The following is a 14,571-nucleotide window of genomic DNA, read 5'->3' as shown; positions in this document are numbered from 1 at the left end:
TGGTCCATTCATCCTCTCCCCCCGCCTCAAAAACAATCCTGTAATTTGTTAAGGGTGTTGAGAGTTGTTAGGAGAACTGTATTCCCTGCACAACGCTACAATTTCCAGAGTGGTTTAACAGTCAACCCCTCTTCCTGGGGAACTATGGGAATTGTAGCTATCTGAGGGAATAAGGTTCTTCCAACAACATCCGTCTTCCTAAACAAACCACAGTTCCCAGGATTCTTTGGGGGAAGCCATGACTGCTTAGAGTAGCGTGGTAAAAGTAAAGGGGCCACTGACCATTAAGTCCAGTCACGGACGACTCTGGGGTTGTGGCGCTCATCTCGCTTTACTGGCCAAGGGAGTCAGCGTTTGTCTGCAGTCAGCTTCCGGGTCACGTGGCCAGCATGACTAAGCTGCTTCTGGTGAACCAGAGCAGCGCATGGAAATGCCATTTACCTTCCCGTCGGAGTGGTACCTATTTATCTACTTGAACTTTGACATGCTTTCGAACTGCTAGGTTGGCAGGAGCAGGGACCGAGCAATGAGAGCTCACCCCGTCGTGGGGATTCGAACTGCTGATCAGCAAGCCCTAGGCTCAGTGATTTAGACCACAGGGCCACCCACGTTACATACATACCATGTACAGGACCTTGGAGTAGGCTCACTGAAATCAATGGTTCTCACTGCTTTCAGTGGGTCTACACTCAACATAACTAAAGTTACAATTGTAATCCTATTTATGAGGGATCCCTTCCCACTGAATTCAGTAGAACTTCTTCATGAGTAGAAATGGATAGGACTGCACTGTAAGTCTGGCTCCAAGTCCAGGAGTTTTGTCCAAGTGAGAGCTATTCATAATAGACCCACTGAAATGAAAGGACCTAAATTAGACATGTCCATTAATTTAAATAGGTCTTACTAACATTGGCTACAATACATTTTCAGGTACTGCTGTCAATTATGTTTTTCTTTGTTCATTTTTTGTCATTTTATATTGTGTTGCTGCTTGGTGTTTAGTGTTCAAGATTAAAAATGAAAGTTTTGGGAGAAGGCTTTGATTCCACAGGGAATGTCCTCAGATGTAAGGTCATTTCTAGAAGAGAAAACACTCTAAAGCGAATAGAAGTCAGAATTTAGTAAGTATAAGAAAATTATAGGCCACAACAAAGCAAAGAAGGAAAACCTGTCTTCAAGTTAATTACAGCTCAAGTATCGGCTGTTGTATTTTATTATTTTTAGCCTAATCTAACTTCTCTTAGTCATTGGAGTTAGTCATCCAACAATGACTAACAAAACTACAGAATAAGTGTTTTGAAAGTGGGGAAATGAAATATTGAAAGCAGATATAAATTTGGGGTGCTCCATGTATTGAATTGTGGTGCTACTCATCATCAACTTAAAAAGCTTGTTTCATTATGGGAATGCCAATGCCATTATCCAGATTTTCTGTGAATGGGGAATTGCAGCAGCATGCCCAATATCTATGCTTTGATCATAAGAACTGAATGAGGGTCTAAACATATAGCACTAGCCACTAAGGCACTATAAGCAGAAGAGAAAATATATGAGTGGAATCTTCCTTTTGATAACATGGTTTTGTATCAAATGCATGTGAAGTTTTTTGGGTAGGGATATAAAATGTGAGGACTTCCTACATCGTATCACATTGGAAACATTTTTCAGATGGCCCAGTCTTTGCAAAGCACGAGAGTCTCTGCACAAGGGAAAAACCCTTTATTATTACAGTTTCCACTGCAGGAAGTATTTTCTTTATAGATCACAGTTTGTGACCCACCAGAGAATTCACGCAGGAGAGAAACTCCATAAATGTTCAGTATGTGGGGAACTCTTCACCAAACATCCACAGGAGATAAATCATACGAATGCTTTGGAGTGTAGAAAGTGTTTTGGTCATCATTAATATCTTTTAATCAGTAGCAGATGACAGAATGGGCAGTGGCACTTACCTGACCTCCTGGCAGCAGAGTCGCTGCTGCTTATGTGGTGGTTGGGGGGGGGGGTGCAAGGCGGCCGGGGTGGGGGGGCAATACTGTGTGAACACACTGGCAGAACCCATTGTGGGAGAATCTATATGAATGTGTGGATGTTGGGAAATGTTTACTGATATAGTTACTGACCTGAGCATCAACAGCTGTTTCTGGATTGTATCCTAAAATGCCGTGAGCATTTTTCTGGAAAGGTAGCAACATTGTCAAAAGCGCTACTTCTGTATCTGCTTTCATTGTTTGATCATAACATCCAACAATGCCCTGGGAGCATTACGTTGTTACCAGGGTTGGGTCAACGAGTCAATATGTCAGTGGTTGTAGCAGGTTTTCCATTACAATATTAAATTCCAGGACTAAAAGCCTGGTCCATAACTGTGCACTGTTTTTCTGCCCTGGGCCCCATTCATTATGATAAAGTTTTCTGTGTAGCACTAAAATCTTGAATATATTTACTTTAATGTACACAATCACACACGTACACATAGCTACTTAACAAGAGGCCTGGAGTGAACTCTGAGACCACTTCTATTGAAAGTGGCTGCCTGACTTAGACTCCACATTTTTATGTTGGAGAACCTTCCTGCTCCAGCAGACAACTCAGGTGAGCACTGCTTCTTCTGATCTAATGAAGTTGCATCTGCAAATGATAAAATAAAATAAAATGGAAACCCTAGAAATATAGGTGGGGGCCGGTGGCCAAGAACAGAAACAAGAAGTGCTGACATTCTCAGGAAGCAGGTAGCAGAAATCATTTGCTTGGGAAACAGAAACTGTTTTGATTGGTTGAAAGAAAGGCACAAGTGTTTTCTATGTAAGGTTGCTAAAGAGAAGGCAAAGAACTAGAGCTGCTTCTATTTGTTAAGCTGTGGATATCCACAATTGCTCCAAAAAGCAGAAGTGATCCCCACACATATATTGAAGATACTACTCCAACAAACATCATGCAAGAAGCACTCAATTTGTCTGCCTCAAAAGACAAGAAAGAAAACTTCTAGGTACAGGCAGGGGAACATCCCAACTGAACCGCCTCTACTTCACAACTTGAACTACAGCGGGGGGAAACTGGATATGAGGAACTACTTATCAAAATCCCATATGTAAATTCCATGTTATTCTACAATTTTTGTTAAGAAAATGTGCATCTAAAGATATAGTAAAATGAGTATTTTCACTCAAAATACACATTTTAAAACACATTTTGATATTTATTTGAGTTGAGAAATGCATTGCAACATTCTGAAAAGTGCAACATCAGATGGATGGTTGCATTCTCATCTGCATTTTAGCCTAGTGAGCTTGCATCAGAATTTGAAAATATCAAATTTCTCAAGTGTTCCCATTCTCAAGTAATGTGCATAGGATTGTAGCCTAAGGCTCGCTTCATTTTAATTATTGTGACACATACTTAATTGTCTCTGGGGTGCACTCATTGGTATTACGGTATAATAATCCAATCATCATAGATATGTAATTACAAGTGGCATCTGCAACAAAATGTTCCAGTGTTCCAGTTCAGGTTTTTAGAAAGCTAACCAGAGCCTTTCCAGAATACTCTATCCCTCCCCCTATTTCACACCCACCCACCTCAAAAGCATATGAAGTGTGGGCTTCAATTCCAAGAGTTTAGATTACTGGTCCTTCATTTGGCCTGATGTTGCTTAATTCCAATAAGCAGCCAGCCAATAAGCTATGTCAGATCAAGGAAACTGTCATCAATATTAAGCTGGGTGTAATTTCCCAGAGATAGCATATAATAAATACATTTAAATTAGAAATCTGCACAGATGGGTAAAGAATTAAGAGGTGCAAATGCTGTTGTCAGGAGCTGATTCTTCAGAAAATATTAAACTATGTCCCAATATGGTACATGGATGGTAAAATATTGCCTGTCTGTGTGGCTGTTTTTAAATAATACCCTGCAGTTAGAAACTGAATGACATTCGTAATTAGCATGCACATCTGCAGATGTCATTAAATTATTTGATGCTTCCTAACCATCCAGCCACAGGAAGCTTCAGACTGAAATCCACAAACCACTTAGAGCAGCGCACCTAAAATGGCCTAGTCCGCCTGGCTTATATATGTTCAAACGGCATGAGAATTGAACCGCCCATCATCTTTAGTTGTGAGAATTCCATGCAGCTTTTTTCATTGCCATTCAGTGGAAGTTTACTGGGTGGTTTTATATATATATATATATATATATATATATATATATATATATATATATCCCTGCATATAATGATCATAACAATTATCCTATTTTCATTTATTCATTATTTTCTTTCTGAACCCTCATTCCCACTGATGTCTCTTAACTACCATCAAATAATTTATTAATTAAAATACTTTGTCATGCCATTTGCGGTCAATGACAATATGCACTTTTACTTATTCTCAGTGTTAAAAGAAAACATACCCTTTACAGCTTACTTTCTGCATTAAATCTAGTGGCTTCTCGTTTTTTTCTTTTAGCTCTTCAAATAAATTGCTTGTATATCCTACCCTCTTGTGGAAGTTTGAAATATGACAATGAAATTCTTTCTACTTGGATTTTTTTTTTGTTTAGATCTTATTTCAAGATTTTAGGTTCATAATCTTTTCTGTCCATGCTAAACTGCTCCCACCTCCCCAATATGCAGGACTAAAACAAAACTACACTTGGCAACCCATATGGACCTAAAGAAATCAGCAGATACATTTTAGGGCAGGGACAATTTTGTCATTGGAGTAAGCACCACTGAATACAGTGGGACTTTCTACTGAGTAAAAAGTGTAAGGCTCTCTTTACAATAAAGGAATAAATGAAATTAGAGGAAGGGCTTCACCATTTCCTTCATTTGGTGCAGGTATTTTATTTTTTGCATAAACAGGACTCCATCTTTGCACCTAAACACACACACACACACCACTTTTAATTGTTCTCCGAGACAAGGAAGGGAGAAAAAAGAAAAACGGGGATCAAATCAGATACCAGGATGGCTTCAGTAATTCTGGGAGTGTTCCTGGAAAATCGCTATGCTTGGAGGGTATGGGATGGGATATTATGTGAAAGAGAGCCTGGTAGATGAGCTAGATGAAAAATAGCTTGACCTTTGTACAAAGGAGCTTCTGATTGCTCAGGTAGCTGGGGACTACTGTTTCCCCACAGAATTAAGCTAAGTAATGATGTAGCATTGTTGGAGGGGCTGTTGCAAATACAAATGGAGAAGCACTGCTGAAAGACAGGCAGCTAGATTGGTGACTGGGAGCGGATGCCGAGACCACATAACACCGGTCATGAAAGATCTACATTGACTCCCAGTGCGTTTCTGAGCACAATTCAAAGTGTTGGTGCTGACCTTTAAAGCCCTAAACGGCCTCGGTCCAGTATACCTGAAGGAGTGTTTTGACCCCCATCGTTCTGCCCGGACACTTAGGTCCAGTGCCGAGGGCCTTCTGGCGTTGTGAGAAGCCAAGTTGCAGGGAACCAGGCAGAGGGCCTTCTTGGTAGTGGCACCCACCCTGTGGAACGCCCTCCCATCAGATGTCAAAGAGAAAAACAGCTACCAGATTTTTAGAAGACATCTGGAGGCAGCCCTGTTTAGGGAGGCTTTTAATCTTCAATCGATTATTTTATTCTTCTGTTGGAAGCTGCCCAGAGTGGCTGGGGAAACCCAGCCAGATGGGCGGGGTATAAATAATAAATAATAATAATAATTATTATTATTATTATTATTGGTAATATTAGGTAAATGGGCAGTTCCCACCGCCATTTCACCCTTCCACCGCCATTTTTTCTTCTTCAAAATATTGTCATTGGATAACTTTTGGTTTGGTCCTGTTATTGCTCCTCAGGTCCTAGGCATTATCTCTAGTAGTACTGACAATAGATTATGGAGCAAAATTCAATGACTGGCCTCCAGTGTCATAATAAATAACAAGATGAAAAAATATTTGTTAATAATTCCAGTGGCACCTTAAAGATCAACTAAATATAAGCTTTCAAGGTATGAGCTTTTGGCTATCCGCCTGAATCTGGCCTCCAGTGTGTATATCCAAAGTTGCACAATGATTCCTACATAAAACTTGTAACCCTTCCACAACGTGAACATAATACCGCCTCTTGAGGCTTGACCAAAGGATGAACCTTCAGGATCAAGTTAGACCATGTGGTGCAATCTCCTTGAATTCACATGGGGTAAACTACTGTGCTCCATAGATCCTAGCACACAGCAGTAGCAGGCTATATGAAGACACAATTGCACACAAGACTTGCATGTACACTCTAGCATAGTGGCACTGAGCAGAAGAGCCCCAGAAGGAATCATAAATTTAGAAATGGGGTCAGGAAAACCTACAGATTTTAGGTATAGCTGCCAAGTCTCCCGTTTTTCGCACGAAACCCCCGTATTTTAAACCGTTTCCTGCTGGCAGCCCGGATTGGGAAAAATCCCGTAAATCCCCCGGATTTCCTACCTGCCATGGAGGCTCCATTTTGGGTCCTGGCGCCGCCTGATTTCCAGTGCCCATACATGGGTAGCGCAGCACCGAAAGTCGCTTCTACACATGTCCGGACATGCGTAGAAGTGACTTCCAGTGCCGCTCCACCCGTGCCTGGGCACCGAAAATCGGTTAGTGCGGCACCGGTCACTTCTACGCATGTCTGGACATGTGTAGAAGCGACTTTCGTTGCCGCGCCACTGCTGATCCCGCATTTTTCAGCAGGAGACTTGGCAGCTATGATTATAGGAGCTGTTGCTTTAAGAAAAAGTGAGACCTGGAAAGCAAAATCACCACTGCTTCAAGGGAACAGAGGCAAAACCCAATAATATGGATGAGATGTACAGGATGATCCTATGTGTGCTTACTCAGACTTAAGTTTCACTCAATTCAATGCAGGTGCATTCAGCAAGCGGTAATCGGCAGTAAATATTTGCAGCTTTGAAATTTGGTGTCAACAATTGCTGCTTGCATTTGAATGAAGTTAATCAGGTTCTGACAATGAGTGACTATTTCCACATCAGTTCAGTGGAATACTTCGACATCCCTATCTGCAGGTAGAAATCTGGAGAAACTGAAGGACAGAACAGTACTTAAACAAACAAAGAAACAATCATTCAATGTCTTCAGTGGCCAGCACAGTTGCTGTACTGTGTACTGATATAATTCTGCATCATAGCAGTAAAAATTAAGTCATACAAACCATGCCGTAATTGGACACCCTACTCAATTGTACAAATGATTGAATAAAATCTTAGTTTAACATCACAGGGAGGAATTCAGCGTCACACTCTGTCAATAGTTCTGCCAGCACAAGAATTTCAGCTTGCCAGATGGAATAGTCCCCCCTCTCCTCCCCGTAGGCTGGGAGGTTTCCTCTTGAACCAGGCCTTTGGCCAATTAAACAATCTATGGCCTTTTAAATATTGGGGGGGGGGGATTAGGTTTTTTTTTAATTCATGCATTTTGTGTTTTTATGTTGCAAACCATCCTGTAATCTTTGGATGAAGGGTGGAATGTAAATAATAATAATAATAATAATAATAATAATAATAATAATAATATTTCCTGACTGCACCCAAAAGTCAATTTTAAGGGGCATGGGGGCATGCAGAGTTTTGAAAGAGGGTAAAGTCCCATTCATAGCTGCCAAGATTTCCCTTTTTTAAACGGGAAACCCCCCAGATTTTAATCCGTGTCCCACTGTTATCCCGAATAGAAAAAATCCCGGAAATCCCCCGGATTTCCTACCTGCCAGGGAGGCTCCAGTTCGGGTACCGCTCTGCCCATGCCTGGGCACCGGAATGGCCCCATTGCACAAGTGGGAGTCTTTTCACAGCTTTCTACTGACAGGAATCATTAGTTGAGCCCTGCCTATAGGATTGTATGCTACTAAGCCCTATTCAGACACATCCTCTTTTTCATGGGTAGAGTCATCATAGCGACCCATACTTAAAAGTAGAAGTTGGCAAAAGTTTTTTGCTCTTCAGAATATGACAACCCTAGAGTAGATCTATTGAAATTAATGAACTTAGTCATGTCCATGAACTGCAACAACAATGTTCATGAACTCTGAATAGCACTATCACTGAATACCAGCAAGAAGGTTGTTCCGTCAGAGCAAGCATTTCTGGTTGCTCAATACAACTAACCTATTGGAATTCTTTGAGAATGTCAACATTATACAGTTGACATAGTGCATTTGGCCTTTCAAAATAACAGACAAAGCACTTCACCAAAGAATCCTGACTAAACTTAGCAGTCATGGAACAAGAGGAGAGGTCCTCTTGTGGTTCAGGAACTGGTTAAGTAGCAGCATAGAATAAGAATAAATGTACAATTCTCTGGATGATGGAATATAGAGAACAGAGTCCCTCAAGGTTCAGTATTTAGAAGTGTGCTTTCTAGCTTACTCTTCCTAAATCTCAAAAATAAATGCAATTGATTAGATTCTCCCTTACATATGCACCAACTCTGTGGGGCTGAGGACAGTGCAGTAGTACCCCTCAAACATGTGGGGATGGGGCTGAGCCCCCCAATCTTGAGAGGCTGGGCCCCACTGGGCCCCCCTGCAATGGCTAGTTTGACGGATCAGCACTGATCTTGTGGTGTCACTGTCTTTTTCAGAACTAAAAAAACTGGTCTTAGCTAGGTAAATGACAAAGGCAGTGGAATGCCATTCGTCCATCAATGGAGGATTTTCAGGCTGTTACGCTGGTAGAGACAAGTTAGTCTGTTCAGAGTTTTGCAGAGTGTCCTGAGCAGGGGTCAGCAAACTTTTTCAGCAGGTGGCTGGTCTACTCAGTGGTGTTGCTAGCCTTCTGGCTGCCCAGGGCGGCAAACCAGAAGGCACCCCGCTATGGGGCGGGGCATCCATCGCATGCGTCATGGCGCACGCGTCACAGCGCACATGTTGTGCTATGGGGCGGGTTGCCGGGGGGGCGGTGCTCCTGGAAACCCACTCCGTAGTGCGACATGTGCTTCTTCCTACTCAGGCGGAGCGGCGAGGGGCATCAGTAGAGACACCCCTCGCCGCTCCACCTGAGTAGGAAGAAGCACAAAACTATGGATCGGCTTGCCGTGTGCTTTGTGCTTCTTCCTACTCAGGCGGAGCAGCAAGGGGCATCTCCACTGACGCCCCTCGCTGCTCCGCCTCTGCCTGAGTAGGAAGAAGACAAAGCGCGCTATGGATCGGCTTGCCGTGAGCTTTTTCTTCTTCCTACTCTGGCGGAGGCGGAGCAGTGAGGGGCGTCAGCGGCGGCCGCTGACGCTACTCTCTGGCCCACCACTTGCCTCCACCCCACCAGGAAGAAGTGAGGGGTGAGGCCAGAAACATCGGGGCCTCCGTGATGGCGGTCGCACCGCCGCCACAGTAGTGAGGGGGCACCTCGCTGCCCCCCGCAGAGTAGAGCCCAGGGCACCCCGCCCCCTATTGCGACACCCCTGGGTCCACTGTCTCTCTTGTGGGAGGCCGGACTATATTTTGGGGGGAAATATGAACGAATTCCTATGCCTCACAAATAACCCGGAGATGCATTTTTAATAAAAGCACACATTCTACTCATGTAAAAACGCGCTGATTCCCAGACCATCCACATGCTGTATTTAGAAGGCAATTGGGCCAGATCCAGCCCCCAGGCCTTAGTTTGCCTACCCATGGTCCTGAGCAAGGCTGTGAGGACTGATCCTGAATGTTACGGAATTTGTGGGCTGTAGGAAATGGTTGACCATGTTCTGTGGGATCATATACTGGTATGTGGAAGACAGCAGGCCTATTCTTCATAGGTTTCAAGGTTTGGGTGTTACATATTGGTCTGTGGGGGCTGCCCTTCAGTATAAGACCCAGGGGTTCGGTGTCGGAGACAGAGGAGGAAATCCACACAACAAGGGCTAGGAACCAGTAGCTCTGGTAAGACACACATGTAATTTTTCGAGTTTTTTTCTGCCTGGAGAGAGATGGGTGGGAGCTTATGGCCATAGCTATACTTTTGGATTTAGACTAAATGAGCGGTGCAGAGTGCTGATTGGCCACAGAACAGGAGATTGACAGTAATATCTCCAGGATTAAACTCTAAATCAGATTATGGAAGAACTAGTGTCATTCAGCCCGTTTAGAAAACGGGTGCTAGAAGATATGTGAGAGAAGCAGCGAGGCGCAGCGGGAACGCAAGTAAACAAACTCGCTCTCCTGTCATGCCCCGCGGCTGAACGCAGAGAGGGAGGGAAGGCCGCGGCCTCACCGCTCCTCTCACGGGCTCCTCCGCCGCTGCTCCGAATCCTCTAGGCGCCCATGGAGGCCGGCCCCGTGAGGGCAAGGAGCTCAGGACGGGCAGAGGCCAGGGAAGGTGAGGCACACTCAGGCCGGGCTGCCAAAGCCGGGGCGGGGGCGGCGGGAGGGGGGAGGGCAGCTTGCCGTTGCCAGGGGCCGGGTCGTGGCGGGCCAGGAGCGTGTCCTGCTTGGCTGTGGGCAGCGGCGGCAGTGGAGGCACCTGGCTGGAGGAGGCGCGAGGAGGGGGCATACAGGGGAAAGGAGGGGGAGGGAGGGGAAAAACCCGGGCGGACGGCAGAGACGGATGGGTAGAGTGGCCATCTTCGTCTGCGCGAGGCCTCTCTGCGCAACTCAGGCTTCAGGGCTCTGTGGTTAACTGTGTCGGTTGGTCAGCTGGGAGAAGCCTGGCAAGCGGGGTTGTTATGGCGGGCAAGGAAGAGGCTGGGGACGCGGAGAAGGTAAATGAGCTGGGAGCGGAGGCAAGGTGCCGTCGTCGAGCTCCGTGGCGGCTGCTTATGGCCTTCCTCGTGTTCATTGGCTGTGTGGGCGGAGGAAGGGGCTGCGGCTTCTCTAACGGGAGCGGCTTTTGTGCTGTCAGCAGCGTGCCAACTGCTCAAGACCTGAGCCGGGTGGCGATGCGAGAGGGGAGTGCGTGAGTGAGCGAGGGCAAGCGCTGGTGAGCGCTCTGCGTCCAATCCCTTTGTCCGTGGGGCACATGCGCAGTAGCGCGGACACAGGGAATCTGGACGCAGAGACACTTGCACTTTATTATATAGGAGGATGTATGGAACAGGGAAGAATCTGGCTTTGAAATTTGTTTCCTGGGGGGGGGGGAGGTAAATACTTTTTGGAATGTGGAGTACTAAACCCTGGTTGCTCAAATAGGCTAACCTCCACAGCCCCTAGCTATAGCATATATATATATATATATATATATATATATATATATATATATATATATATAATACCCCGTTCTTCTGGCTGGGTTTCCCCAGCCACTTTGGGCGGCTTCCAGCAAAATATTAAAATACAATAATTCATCATATATTGAAAGCTTCCCTAAACAATAATGAATGAATGAATGAATGAATAAATAAATAAATAAATAAATAAATAAATAACATCTGTTAAATAACCTTTTTCTGTGCAAATGCACTAATCATTGAGGGACTTCCTTGTAATATCACAGTTGATATCAAAAAGTCTATATCAGTTGACAAAAAAACCCTATGTATTTTAACAAATTGCAGCTCTTATTTAATTTGCAGCTCTAAGTTGTGAGGATATGTCACAATTTGTTCCAACAAAGCTTATCAAATGCCCCCCCCAAAAAAACTTAACAAGTGTTGAATTAAATTGAAGGTCCTTTTTGATCTTGAGGCCCCAGTCCAAATGGCTCTCCTGCCCCTCTCATTCAGCTCTGATAATAAGATGTACATCCTTGAACCCTGCTTAGTTGTATTAATTTTTAATGTTCAAGATTAAGCTGGAAGACTATTATTATATACCTACCCACTGACCCACTTACCTAGCTACCTTTTTATGTTTCTGATTTTATGGTATTGTGTCTCTGAAGAGCATTTTATTGGCCCAAGCCAAAACAACAAATGAAAATCTAGCTAAATACACAACAAATAGGTAAAAATCTAGTTGTTTTTTTTGGGGGGGGGGTGTTAAAATATTTTTCTCTTAGTTGTACTTTCCCCCCAAGCAATGACATGTTACCTGTCGATACCCTTTTTTTTAATAAAGACTTTTAAAAGAAAAAGAATAAAAAGTACTTCCTAGACATTTACAAGTATTTTTCCTGTTAAATGCTGTCAAAAAGATTAATAGCATTGCTTTCTCTAGGAACAGTGTACCCTCTGAGGCTCATTTAGACACATAGAGGTCTGAAATAGCCTCATCATAATCCCCATAGTGTCAGAACAGTAATTGTTCTGGGAGGCCGCAATGAAAGCTATGAGTCAAGGAAGGAGATGTTGTTTCAATTGATCTCATTTATTGTTAGGAATTGACTCTGCTGTCCACCATCTAAATTTAATGTTTTCTATTTCCCAGAGGATTTATCACAGGTTTCCCTACTCTGTTGCTTCAGTAACTAACCTGTCACTTTATAGAATTCACTCTCCATCAAACTGAAAGGATCTCGCTCATTTAACTTTTATTGCACTTCTGTTGAGCTCTAAAGTAATACAACACAGTGATCCTCATGGAGAAGACATCCTCCTCTTAGACAATTCTTCTGCCCCTTGTCCTCTATGTGAGGGCCCATCTCAGTTAACTGATCCAAGGGGTGTTTTGTCAATAGTCTGCCTTTCCCAGCCGCTCCAGCGGGAGTCTTTCCTTCAAAGTGGCAGACTGGATCATTTGACCTTTAGGCAAACACCTCATTTGAGAGCCAGTGTGGTGTAGTGGTTAAGAGCGGTAGACTCGTAATCTGGGGAACTGGGTTCACGCCTCCGCTCCTCCACATGCAGCTGCTGGGTGACCTTAGGCTATTCACACTTCTCTGAAGTCTCTTAGCCCCACTCACCTCACAGAGTGTTTGTTGTGGGGGAGGAAGGGAAAGGAGAATGTCAGCCGCTTTGAGACTCCTTCGGGTAGTGATAAAGCAGGATATCAAATCCAAACTCCTCCTCCTCCTTTCTCCTCCTCCTCCTCTATTTCTCCTCTCATGATCTGAAGAACTTCTAAGTGTCCTACTACTTATTTAACGCTATGTAAGGTAAAGGTAAAGGCAAAGGCAAAGGACCCCTGACTGTTAAGTTCAGTCACAGATGACTCTAGGGTTGGGGCATTCATCTCGCTTTACAGAGCCAGCGTTTGTCCGCAGTTTTTCCGGGTCATGTGGCCAGCATGCCTAAGCCACTTCTGATGAAACCAGAGCAGCGCACAGAAACGCCATTTACCTTCCCGCTGGAGTGGTACCTATTTACCTACTTGCACTTTTGGGCGTGGTTTCGAACTGCTAGGTTGGCAGGAGCTGGGACCGAGCAACAGAGCTCACCCCATTGTGGGGATTCGAACCGCCAACCTTCTGATCAGCATGCCCAAGAGGCTCAGTGGTTTAGACCACAGCGCCACCCGCGTGCCACTTATTTATGTAGCACTGTTAAACAGGCAGAGTACTTTTGCAGTGCACTGCATATTTGTCCTCATAGCAATAGTCCTGTAAAGGAAGCTGTCATTGCTCCCATTCTTATATTTGAAGGGGGCATATTTCAGTGGTTGTGCATCTGTTTTGCATGCAAAAGGTCCCAGGTTCAAACCCCAGTATCTCTTGGTGGTGATAGGAATTTCCCCTGCCTGAAACCCAGGAAGACTGTAGCTCCTCAGTTGTAGAAATACCAAGCTCGATGTACCATTGGTCTGAGTTTGCTTCCTCTGTTCATGTGTGTGTAGACCAAGATGTATTGATTTCCTCAAGGAGACACTATTCTTCCCTCTTCCCACAGCACCTTAAACATAGGTTACCAGACGTCCCTGCTTCCTGGGGACAGTCCCCAGATTTACAAATCAGTCCCCTGACAAAATCCATCCATTTAGTAGGAGGTTGAAAAGTGTTCCCGGATTCACTGAAAAAAAATCTGGTAATCATACCTTAAACCATTCCCACATGCAGTAAAGGTCTGTGCTGCAAATACCTGCTTCATGATTTGAGTTCAGCCAATTGTAGGGCTGAATGATCACCCAATCAGGCGACAGACAAGTGAAACCCACCTGGACCAGCATTGGCCACTGACTGACAAGGCCAGGGGGGAATTGTGGAAGAGGTTTTCAGTTGGTGGTGTCAAGTTTGGTTTGGTTTTTCTGCTCCCCTGCTAGGTGTTATTGCATATGCTTTTTTGTCATATTTGGAGAAAGTAACTATTATTCTAGGTTCTCTACAGAGTGGGCTCCCAGCCAGATTTACTACAGATCATCCAAACAGCTGTGCTGCATTCATCTGGGAATGTCAATGGTAATCAGGTTTCCTCCAAGAGGAAAACAAAATCACAGAATATTGGCAGAAACAGTGGGCAACGCATGTAACTTTGTCAATCAGATTCATTCAACATTACACACAAGAACGAAGAAGAAATCATTCACATTTTAGTTTTGAGTCCTTTTTCTTCTCCCTGTATTTTTTACTCTGCATGAAACTTTTCATTTTAAAATGTAACCCTCCGATCTATAGTGTCCTTTCTAGAATCTCAGTACATTCACTGTGAATTGAGGTGCCAAAGCAGTAGCTGCATATATTTGTGGACTATGGTTGAAGGAGAAGGACCATCTCTCAGTGGCAGAGCACCTATGGTACCTCACATAAATAAGTTTCCAGAT

This window comes from Zootoca vivipara, chromosome 1, assembly GCF_963506605.1.
Source record: "Zootoca vivipara chromosome 1, rZooViv1.1, whole genome shotgun sequence".
Lineage (NCBI taxonomy): Eukaryota > Metazoa > Chordata > Lepidosauria > Squamata > Lacertidae > Zootoca > Zootoca vivipara.
This window is presented reverse-complemented; position numbering follows the sequence as displayed.